Genomic DNA, 12,227 nt, shown 5'->3' with positions numbered 1-12,227 from the left:
AAGATTTGTTTGGGAGGGCCTTGTAGTTTTCAGTCTAGCTCTTGATCAAATGATTAGATTTTTAGGAAGGGGATAAAAGGTCAGTATCTCAGAATACACAGATATCATCACAATCTCTCTCTCTCTCTCTCTCTCTTTCTGTGTGTGAAACATTACTTTTTATAAACAGCTACAAATGGAGATGGGGGTGATGAGTGGAGACCCTTGCCTTACAGACACTTAAGAGTCATGCAGAGAGTGTACATTCCGGTACCACTGGCAATAGGAAAGTAACTGCAGTCTTTGACATGGCATCAACTATCAAAGTTCAATTAATAGCACTGTACTGCATTTATAAAAATGTGCATGAACACCTGAAATGTGATGTACAGTTTTAAAAAATTATAGAGTTTGAATGGATGTGGAAACTGGCAGCCAAATAATTAGAGGTCTTTAACCACTATAACAACATCCTGGGTTTGTGGTTTGGTGAGGCACTAGAGCCCTCTGTCATAACACACCAGCCATAGTTTTATGTCACTGTGAGAAGTTGAGAATATGATTTTTTTAAAATGCAAGTGAAAAAGCATCATTTCAGGTCATTAAAAGCTAGAGAAAACCAGGAAGAAGAAGATCTCAGATTGTTTATTTTTGGGGAAGAACAAAATTGAGTTGTTTCTCTATATCCACAGATTCTGAATCTGTAGATTCAAATATCTATGGCTAGAAAAATATTAACAATAGAAAAATCCAAAAGCAAATACTGATCTGGCAATTTTATATGCATTAACGTTATATAGTATATAATGGGGCTTGAGTCCGCAGAAGTTGTTATCCTGCCCGGGGCAGGGTGGGGCAGGGGTTGAAACCAAACTCCAGTGGATGCCAAGGATGCATTTTAATGAATGCCTGGATGGGAAAGAAAAGAACATCCAATCCTTTGGTGTGCACTATTAACAATATGTGGGATTTATGCCTATGTTTTTAGTTAAAATCACAACAGGTAGAGGCAGCTGCATGTCTCTTAGGATAGAATTATATAGGATGGGAACCACCAAAGTGGAAGCCCTACATCTAGTGCCTCTCAATCAAACAAATTATGTCAGAAAAAATTCCTAAGGATTTGGCTCCTTCAAATAAATATTTTAAATAAGGATGTCTTGTCAGCATTTGATGCCACTGATGAAAAAAAATGATACTGCCATCACAGTTTCTTGAAAATAGCTCTGTGATGATTGCAAGCCATGGCTTCAATTTTTTTTCTGTCTTTCACCAAAGGACAAAAGGCAAACTTGCCTATTAATTAGAGGCTTGTGGTTGCCTGATTGTAAAGCACATTCAAGGACAAATCCATTTCCAGATTGAGGAGAACACTTGAACTTTGTCAGTGAAGCTTCTGTTTTTGATGTGGCTGCTTTTTTAAAAAGCCAATTATGTGTACTGTGTGTACTTGCTATTTGAAGATACTGACGAATGACCATATTCTTGTTTTAGAGAGAACACACATGTTCTGATTAATTGGTCACAGAACAATAGCAACAACATTGGTTTGGTTCGAATTTCAATTTTCGTGATGCTGAGCAAGGAAGAGGTACAAACCGCTTTGACACTGTAGTACATTTTCTGTTGCCAAAATTTAGGACTCTAGTGGAAAATGAGGAGGCAGACAATGCCATCTATTTATAGTGCATATTTGCCTGAATCCCCTCTTTTGTACTCAACAACCATGGTCTTTCATGCAGAACCACTGTAGATGGACAGCTGTGTTTCTAAACATCTGTGATGAACAGAACTCAGATGGGAGCTTTTTTAAAAAGGGGGAGAGAGAGATAGAGAGAAAGGCATCAACATATTCATAAGTTGGTATGGGAACAATGAAAGCACATATTGTAGGTCTGAAGGAAAAAGGCAGTGTCAGCTTGCAAAAAAATGCTCTATGAAATTCTTTTTGCAGATGTCAGCATAAGCTTGCTGCATGAGTAAGTCCTGCTATAAAGTCAAGGAAAGACAATAATGAAAGCCTTGACTAACCAGATTTTGTGAGGACCTATAGTATAAAACAGAAACAGAATGCACTGAGGTTCAAAAACATGTTGGGGGCAGAATTACATGTTAGAATATGTATCACACTCACTGCGGAAGATCTTATCAGGGAAAAAAGTAACTTCAGACAGATTTTCTGACTTTCACTAAACAATGATAGGCTTTTTAAGAAATCACTGTAATGATCAAGTGTGTGATACTACAAACCCACTATTTGTATATGAAGTTGAAACTCCATTATCTGGAAATCTTAAATCCAAAATACCCCCAAACTTGATACTTTTTGTCACTAGCTGCTTGTTTCCACTTTTGGGGAAAGGGGACGAGTCAACATGACTCATTACCACCAGTGGCTGCACATGTCAGAGTGGGTACCCTAGAAATGTGTTGCAGGTATGGAATGACCGCATTGGCCACCATCTGCATTTAGATCACAGAGAATGAAAACTATCATTCCGGGGAAGGGAGTCCTCTCTCTTCCCAGCTACTTTGCTAAAGAAGAAAAAAAAGCATGCTGACAATCAGGTAAAAGTCTGGGATGTCTGCTTTTTACAGGGGCCTTATGCAAGTGGAGTCCTTCCCTCACATCCCCCCTCTTCTCTTTCCCAATTAGAACTCATTGGGGGACACTCACCAGGAACTGAACATGTAATTAACCTCCTTCTCTCCTCTGCCTCATTCAAATATAGGTATTCTGAAATTCCTGTCCACCCATCCTCAAAAAAAAACCCCCCAAAAAACACCCTCACATGGCCCCACACATTTCAGATAAGGAGGACTCAACTTATTTCTGAAAGCAGAGATCATTCAAACCTTTTGATTGTTTTCACCCCATCCATTCATACAAACCATGGCATTTCAGACAAATTAAAATTGCCAGGATAGGAGAGAATCCTGAATGTGTGATTACTTTATGTAAAGTGGTTGCCTAATGAATAAAAGTTAAAAAGCAACATGCTGCATGCATTACAAAGGCTATCTATAATGTTGATATATTAAAGAAATAGTCTGGAATATAACAAATGAACATTCCATTACTCATGTGCTAGAGTCTGAATTAACAAATGATGCTATTGACATCCAAAACCAAGGCAGAAACTAGTTTTAGAGGTGATTTCAAAGGCTACACACCACCCATGGCAGTACATAGATATATGTTTATAGGCTTTTTAAAAATCAGATTCACATTAAAGAATAGTTTAGCAGTCAGATAAATCTCTTGAAAATCTTTTGCATGTTTATAAAGTGGCAAAATATCGCCTCTCCCTTTTGATTAAAACACAGTTTTTATATGTTCGTATTGCACAAAGTCCATCAGGAATTTCTGCAGTCCATTCACTTCAAAGGAACCCTGAATACAGGTGCATTGTGCTTAATAGCTTTTGTACCAGTGGGCTATAAGCAATTCACAAATGGTGTCAACTTTGGGACTCCTCTCAATAGAATTTATTATTTCATTTAGGAAACAATTATTTCAAATGTTTAGGAATAAAGAAACCAAAAAATCAGTGACTACCCACACTTATGTTATCATCACATTAAGGCAGAGAAGCATCTTCTCTCTACCTCTCTGTGCTGTTGCCATAGAGTTCCCCGGATCCCATCACATGACACAGGGCTACTTCCAGCAGTGCTCCTTGGGGCTTCCAGCAGCATGATAGCAGCTTAGCCTTGGACTTGGGTGTACACGTGGCTCCTGATCTAAAAAAGGCACCCAAACCAAAGAGGAGGTGAGGGGCAGCAGGGAAATGTTGTTGGAGGCAGAGGATGGGCACCAATAGTATAGAACGCAGCAAGACAGGTTTCCTACACTGCCCCACAAAGTAGACCAATTGAAATAAATGGTATGAGTTAATCATAACTAACCCAATTGTCACTGATGTTAGCATCTCTATTCTAAGCAGAGCTCAGTCTAGTTTTATGCAAGGTAGAAACTGAGGAATTCTATTGTTATAGGAGTTAAATGCAATTAATAATTATCCTTAGGCAAAATATACTAAAACAGTTTTGAACAGTTTAGTGACCTCCCCATTCATATCTGCAAAATAGACTGCACAATACCTCAGAAAGCTGTTGTGAGGGCAAAATTTGAGAAGAGGAGAGCCATAGGATATAAATGTTACAAATAAATTATTCAGGTTGATTTTGGATACATTACATGTGGCTTTAAGCTCTCACAGATTGTAGAAAATGAGATAACTAGAGGAAAGCATTAAAGTTAAATCTAAATTTTGCTGTCAGTATGTGTAGTGATCTGAGTTTTGGACTACAATTTTGAAGACCAGAGTTTGAATTCCTTCTTGGTCATGGAAACCCACTGGGTGCCAAGTAACTCTCCCTCAGAGGAAGGCAATGACAAAACCCCTAGGAACTGATCTTGCCAAGAAAACCCCATTATAGATTCACCTTAGGTTACCTAAGCAGGAAACTACTTGAAGGTACACAACAGCCAGAAAACAATTCAAATTCTTTTCATTCTTTTTCAGATAGATGCATAAATAGTGATCTTAAGCGTGAAAAATATTTATATTGTTTTCTGGTTGTTGTGACATTAGAAATGACTTTAGAAATAGGAAATGTAGGAGTCAGTGCAATGAAAAATGCAGGAAGGCCAAACTGGAGTCCCAAAACAGTCACAAACTCACTATAAAATGTGGACAGTTTCCAATTTTATGATTAGTTTGCCTCATGTAAAAAGTAAATTGTAGGGCTGGTCAATTCGTTTCGTTAATTCGTAATTCGTTAAAAAATTCGTTAATTTTTGAATTACGAAACGATTACAAAACTTTTTTTTAACCTGGAAGTGTTTTTAAATATTGAAACGGCAGGCGCCAAAATTTTTGTATTTCCATCCATTTCGGAAATACGTAAGATGGCCGCCTGCCGATGCTTGCTGGGAGCTCTCCTCTCTCAGCGCCGGCTGAGCAAGCGAGCGAGAGGGCGAGCGAGAGGGGCGAGCGAGCGGCGAGCGAGCGGCGAGCGAGAGGGCCCGCCAGAGTGACTGCCTGCCTTCCCTCCTTAATAATAATTTTAATTTCTCCTCCCTATTCTACTAAATTAATAATTAAATTTTAAAAATATTTAAAAATATATTGAAAAAAAAAGGGCGCCATCTTTACAAAATGTTTTGTAAATATTTACGAAATTTCGTAAATACCGAACTTTTTTTTTGGAAAATTTTGTAATTATTTTAAATATCGAAACAAAAAAAAAACCCCAATTACAAATCGATTTTAGAAACAAATTTTTGCGTTGTTACCCAGGCCTAGTAAATTGATATATTTAAAACTACCTCATACAATAAGTAGCCCCAAAGTCAACAAAAAACAAACAACCCTCCCCCCAAAAAAAAACCTACAGGTGAAGTATCCCTTACCTGTAATTTCAGAATCTAAAATATTCTAAAATCCAAAATTGTCCATGTCAGCAGCTGAGATTGTGACACATTAGCTTTCTGATATTTTAATGGACACAAAACGCACAAACCTATAAAAAATAACATGTATAAAATTACCTTCAGGCCATGCCTATATGAAACATACATGAATTTTGTGTTTAGACTTCTGTCCCATCTCCAAGATGTCTCATGATACACATGCACATTTTCCAAAATCGGCATGTACATCATGCATCATGGGGGGGGGAGGGGGGCTCTCACAATACGGAACTCTCCTGGCCCTAAGTATTTTGGATAAGGGATAATCAACCTATAATTTTTAAAAACTTTTTCTAAAAAAATCCTGGTCTCCTAACACAAGTTACTAAGACCTTGAACTGAACAACTGGAGATAACTTCTCAACCACTTCCTCATCCTCATATTCCTTAATATAGTAATGAGGACATCTGTCTAGTACCATTCAGCTACCCCATGGATGCCCCCACCAAGAAGCAAATTCTTTCACCCTTAACTGTACCAAAATCACTTCTAGGAGAAGCTTGTCAACCCTTCTTCTCTTTCCTTCAAAGTCCACACTGCCCTTGCTGACCATATCAAAAATTAAATGAATTCCAACTGTCAATTATAGTGTTTGCTCACCTCCCCCTTCCTCCCAAGTCCTGATCTTCATCTTGAGATGGTGACAAATAAAGGAAACAGAGGGAAGGAAGTGTGGGTCACTCTGGTTAATCAGGAAGGGTACAAGAAAAGTACAGAGGTTTCTTTAATACCGTGAAAAGAAAGAAACAAGAGGTGGCAGACATGTGGACCTCAGCAGGATTCCTACCCCAACCCGGACTAAAGCACAACACCTTAGCACATGCTCAGAAACTGATTAATTAGCTGTCACTTTTATTTGTTGACTAGTGAATTATTTATCCTCATAAAATGGTTTAATAATTTAGAGCTGATATCTTAACAAATGACAGCAGAAAGTGACAAGGGGAAGGTGGCACAAAACAACTCTCAAGTTAAGTTGAGATCGATGCTATTGTGCTTGGGGCATTTGGGAAGATGATTTTTTTTTGCTGACTGTTTGCAGTGGGAAAAAAGCAGGAGGAAGTACGTTGATTTTGTATTACGTGTTAAACAGAGAGAACTGCATATCGCAGTAATCAAAGGAGAAAAGTTCCTTTAAACCAAAAAGAACATGAAATTACTCTGAAGAAATCTGCATTTCCATATGAAATGAAAATCATTGTCTTTCTTTTAAAAAGACTAAATAAAAGCTAATTGCAGTGTTTGTTTTAATTTTTTTTCATCTCAAAGCACTTTCCCCATCTTTTGTTGTCACAAAGGCTTTGGATACATATTGATTTTGACCTGTGTGTCACTTAAAAAAAAACCTTTTAAAAAAAGAGACAAAGCCATCTTCATGTGAGGAGTTACTTTGTATGGTATCAGGATAGAAGCAAAAAAAAAATCATTCTCTGCTTCTGTACAATCTAAATGCAGAGGGAAGGAAGTATAATTTGATCCTTAGCTAAATCCAAATTCTCACCAAGGGAAATGCTGGAGGAAGTGAAATAATTGAATACAAAATCCCTGCAAAGTCTTCTGTGGAAGCAGAGAGCACCTTGCTCATGCATTTTCCATCCCTGAAGTCCCTAAGTGGATGTGCAAGCAAACAATAACTTGATTTACAACTTCAAATAATGAAAGAAAACTACTTTTCAAGGTACTTCCTCAACATGACCCTTTCCAGCTTTCCACTACATGCACTAAGAATATGGTTGCAAACAGGTCCAAAGACAATCTTATTCAACCACAGGATCAATGGACTGCGTACTGTGATGGCAATTATAGAATCAGGATTGAAATTTGAATTTGGTCTACCTCTATTCCAAAATTGTTTTATGCACATATCTAGTGTGGGGTTTTTTTTGGGGGGGGGGGAGGGATATCACCAACTCAGGTATGTCTTTTCAAGATTTCACCCCATTTTCTGTTCCTGTAATAGTTGGATTTTGAAAACTTTGGCTTGTTGTGGAAACAAGGATTGGTGATAAAGCTTCAGTGGAGACATCTTTTCCCCATGATAACTTTTTCAGGAGTGAATTTCCCTTCCGGGGAGTAGATTTCACTCACTTACAGTTTTCTCAGCTCTGCTTTTAAGTGTGAGTCATTTGTAAGGCAGATGTTTGTAACTCGAGGATTGTCTGTATTGTGGATTTCTGATAAGAGTTGCTCAATCTATTTTAGGATAGATGGATCATGTGACCTGGTATAAAATAGCCTCCTGTATTTTTTTCTTTGTAAATCACTGGAAAGCCTGTTTTACCAGGTCACAGTAGGACAGGATATTAAATTATGAAGTATTCCAAAGACAGCAACTGATGGCTGATAAATTAATAGCTATATCAAACACTATTTCAAACCATGGTGTAAAGTAGAGCTCTAGTATGTATGGCACTTCCAATGTTGTTGCACTGCAAGATTCATCAGCATGATCAATGGTGAGAGGTGATGCACCTTTTTCTAAAAATAAATCTAGTAACTTCCTATGATTAAGAGGTTGTACTTTCCTCCTATCTCCTCTCATCTCACACAATTTAATGATCAAACTGTAGTTTCCCCACAAACAAGGATTGCAAGCCAATGAAAAGGAAGGGTAAAAGCATAGACATACACTTGATTCTCCAAAAGTTGGTTTGGTTTGGAGGCTCACCTGAATTGCCTGTACACTAATTTATACATTAGCCGAAGCTTGGACTTTCCTTTATATTTCACATCATTCATTACCTATGTCATGGTGGAGAATGGCACAGCCTATTTTTAGAAAAATGCATACTGGTACCAGAAGTAAAAACAGAAGCACAACACAATTTATTACATGCAAGGGATTCTCTCTCAGCTAATCAGAAGCTGAAAATTAGTCAAGGGGGAAATCTGCTACGCTAGACAGTGATCAGAACATTTTATACCATTTTGTCTGACGCAAGCCTCAAATACATTTTTATAAGAAGATTGGGATATAGTTTCTTTTTTTTTACATATTAAAATGTTCTTTATCACCAATTTCATAGTTTCCCTTATTGTTTTTAATTTCAACATTTAGAACACATATATACCATCATGATGTTATTATTGTTAGTGTTCCCTTTAAAAATGAAGATGTTTCCCCAAAGAAGCCAATAACACCACCCAAAGCTGAAAAATAATTTATATGTCTCAATTCCAATGTCTGTTACTTAATAGTGGCTAGAAACTCTAGCATAAGGAAATGATTTGAATGTGGTGAAATGATCATCAATACCAGTGAATCTGTCTATCATTTATCCATGGTAAAATATATCCATGTTGTTTCTAGTCAATGCTCATTGTCTAATCTAAAATTTAAATACCAGTCTGGATAATAGTTGCATAGTTTAGGACACAGTGCATATTACAAACGATATCTGAACTTCAAAAGTGTACTCTATCACTACTTCTAATGATAATACAACTTTGACTTTTTCTTCCTAAGAAGTTAGATTGCATTAACATTGTATCTTTTAAAAAGAAATTCTTTGTAGAACTAGACACACAAATCTTTTGGCTTGTCATTTCTAACTCTGGTCCAATTTCTAGAAACGGATAATGGGAGTTTAGAAAAATTACATCATGTACACATATATGAAATGTGACAGTAAAAATTAGGAAACCATGCCAAAATGACTCTTTTTGAGACATGTCTCTAGCATGCTTTCTTTTCCAACCACAGCACTATCCAACATGCAAATTTACTTTTGTCTTCTCTACAAAAATTAGACACAGATGTCAAAATGAAATAGTTTATGAAATATCCTGAAACAGATGTTTAGGACATATTATTTTCTCATTTGCTGTCAAAGATATGAAACTTCTCTCCAACAACTGGAACATATATCTATATGCAGTCCTGAAGGTGTAAGAGTGAGTCTATGCTCACATCATTTTGACAGTTTAACAAAGTTGGTCATGAGTCACAGGGGTATGCCTCAAATAAGGGAATTATCAGTCAAAGCCACAGTTCTGGTTGTGGATAACCTTTCATTGCTTGAGATTCACTGACTAACAATTGCATGTTTGCCTCCTAATTATTCAGCTGTGATTTTCTACTAGTTTGATGCCTAATTGCTTTTTGTTTGGTGAGAGGTTGCTTAACATGTGATATCAATGTATCAGTAATAATAAAGAAGGGAATTTTTGTGACAAAGCTTATCAGTGACTTCTAAATGTGGTAGGAGCTCTGATGAAGACCATACATGAATGTGGATAGTTGAGCTTTTATGGATTATTACCTAAAAAGAATAAAAAATAATTACTATAGAATATTACATAGGATATTGGAAAATTGTACCTTGCTTGTCTCTACTAAACAAACCATATGTAAAGGTACAAACAGACATTGCAGATAGGTGTTTTAAGGTTTTGAGGTTTTTTTCATGTCAGAAGCAATTTGAGAAACTGCAAGTCCCTTCTGGTGTGAGAGAGTTGTCCAGGGGATGCCCGGATGTGTTACCATCCTAGGGGAGACTTCTCTCATGTCCCCACATGGGAATCTGGAGCTAACAGATGGGAGCTCACCCCATCTTGCTGATTCGAACCACAGGTCAGCAGTTTAGCTGGCACAAGACTTGAAGATTGGCGATTCAAATCCATAAAATGGGGTGAGCTCCCACATGCTCATAGTACACAATTATAGCAGATGGATATTATTTTAACTTCCATGGTTTCATCCTATGGAAAACTAGGATTTGTAGAAATTTAGAGTGCCTATTACCATTCTAGGAATTACAATAGTAAAGCTCTCTTACACAGAATTTCAAGCATTTCATAAAAATACAATTCTCAAGGTTTTGTAGGATGTGGAATGAAATTGGGCAGTATTACTCTATCTATAGTCATAGCAAAGAAGAATATATTTTTCCACTAGTGTATTCATGTTAAAGTCCATTATGGATTATTTTTCTAGTTCTGATATTGTGAGTATGGGAGCACATACAACACTTGTCCTCTTAATTTCTAGATACAAATTGCACACAGACTTGTGCCATCACTCATGCCTTACCAAAAGTGCTTGTGTGTGTGTGTGTGTGTGTGTGCGTGCACACACACATATACACAACCTTTCTCCCAGGGGGTCCCAGACTGCCTTGAACCTCTCTAGAGCTAAAAGAGCCCCTTGAACTGTTGAAGGCAAATCTAGAGAAGCCATTGTGTGCAATTTCAAGGCAAGAGTTACATTGTGGTGCTATAGAAAAAAATGTCATACATGCACAAAATGCAGCAGCCACATACTTCAGGTTGATATTGGATAATATATCACTAAATACTTGGGTAATGACTCTATATAGAAGTAAAAGCCCTTTGGGTTCAGTGTGCTTATACCCTTTAGGGGTACAGGATTACAGACTTGATGACACATTTTAATGTGTGCATGTATATTCTTTACTAATAATTTTGAAAACTAAAACATCAAGCTCTATTTACTGCTATTATAGTAATGGAAACTGCAGGGCTTCTTTGTTCATCATAATGCCTGATAGAAATTTTGAAGTTGGTTGTATTATTTTCATGGTTTACATATCAACTTTGCAAGAAATCCAACCATTTTTTCTTAATTTGGTCATTCACTAGGTAGGGACATGAACCCTGTGACCAACTGACCAGTCATTCAAATCAATCAATGTTTATCTATTGATTGATTTGAACTGAAAAAGACTTTCGGCAGAGTAGATAGAGTCAGTCTTGTATACCAGGCTGATAATTCCAACTGCCAGAAGTGTCAGAAGTAAGGATTTTGTTGGGCCACAATTCAGGTCTCCTTATCTGCATTTGTCCTGTTGCATTTGAAGTAATTCAGGCATGCATTTTGACATGTTGTAGTTATTTCTGACTTATGTCATGAGAGTTTCTTGGTAAGACTTGTTCAGACAGAGCTTGCCTTTGTCTTCCTCTGAGGCTGAAAATGTGTATCTTGCCCAAGGTCACCCAGTGGGTTTCCATAGCCAAGAAGAGGGTTTGGAACCGGCTGTCTAAAATTGTAGTTCCTCATAATACTTTGTTCTGTTGACATTTCCAATTAATATTATACTCCTTAATTAAAATTAGATTGTTTCATCCATATTCCTAAATTCTATGTACAAACATCTTACATGTTCACCAATACAAGAAATGGTACACAAATAATGGCACTTGGGGCTCTCTTTCACTAAGGTCCCTGTTGATGCAGTCACAAAGGTCACTGGATTCCATGAAACTGTATTATCTTCTTCTTTACATTATGTAGTTAGCATAGAATAGTAATGTATTTCCTTCAGACTCAGAAAAGCAAATATAGCATACACAAATACATTGGGTTGGATCCGAGTGTGTAAATCCAAAGAAGACTTGGCACATAACAATCAAGTGACTCATTTGCAATCAGTTTCACCCTTCAAAATCCTACTATCGGGTTTTATATAATGTGCCTGTAGTGTATACCATGCATAAACCGCATTGAGTTGCCGAATTAGGCTGAAAAATGCGGTATAAAAATAAAGCAAATAAAAATAAATAAATAATACTGTTTACAACAAAAGCCCATACACAAATTGAAATATCTTCTCCTGTTTGTTTGATAGAAATAAATATTCAGAAGTTCTCAAGTTCTCTGTTTTATGTCATAGAAAGTCAGGTCAGATATCATTCATGGCTTGGAACCTATTTAAATCCCACCATCCTTTGATCATAGTAAAAACTTCACCTTTTCATTAAAAGGGTCATCAATTTTACTATGTGTTGTACTGTTGGCTCATCCATTGA

At 37.0% G+C, this 12,227-nt stretch overlaps 1 long non-coding RNA gene across 1 annotated transcript in view; it reads right to left on the bottom strand.

The window, feature by feature from the left end:
- Positions 1-12,227, bottom strand: part of LOC137096638 (uncharacterized) — a 94,308-nt gene that overhangs the window by 72,043 nt on the left and 10,038 nt on the right. The window lies entirely within an intron of this gene.

The sequence above is a fragment of the Anolis sagrei genome, chromosome 3 (assembly GCF_037176765.1).
Source record: "Anolis sagrei isolate rAnoSag1 chromosome 3, rAnoSag1.mat, whole genome shotgun sequence".
Classification (NCBI taxonomy): domain Eukaryota; kingdom Metazoa; phylum Chordata; class Lepidosauria; order Squamata; family Dactyloidae; genus Anolis; species Anolis sagrei.
Note: the sequence above shows the minus strand (reverse complement) of the source record. Positions and strands in the feature narration are given on the sequence as shown.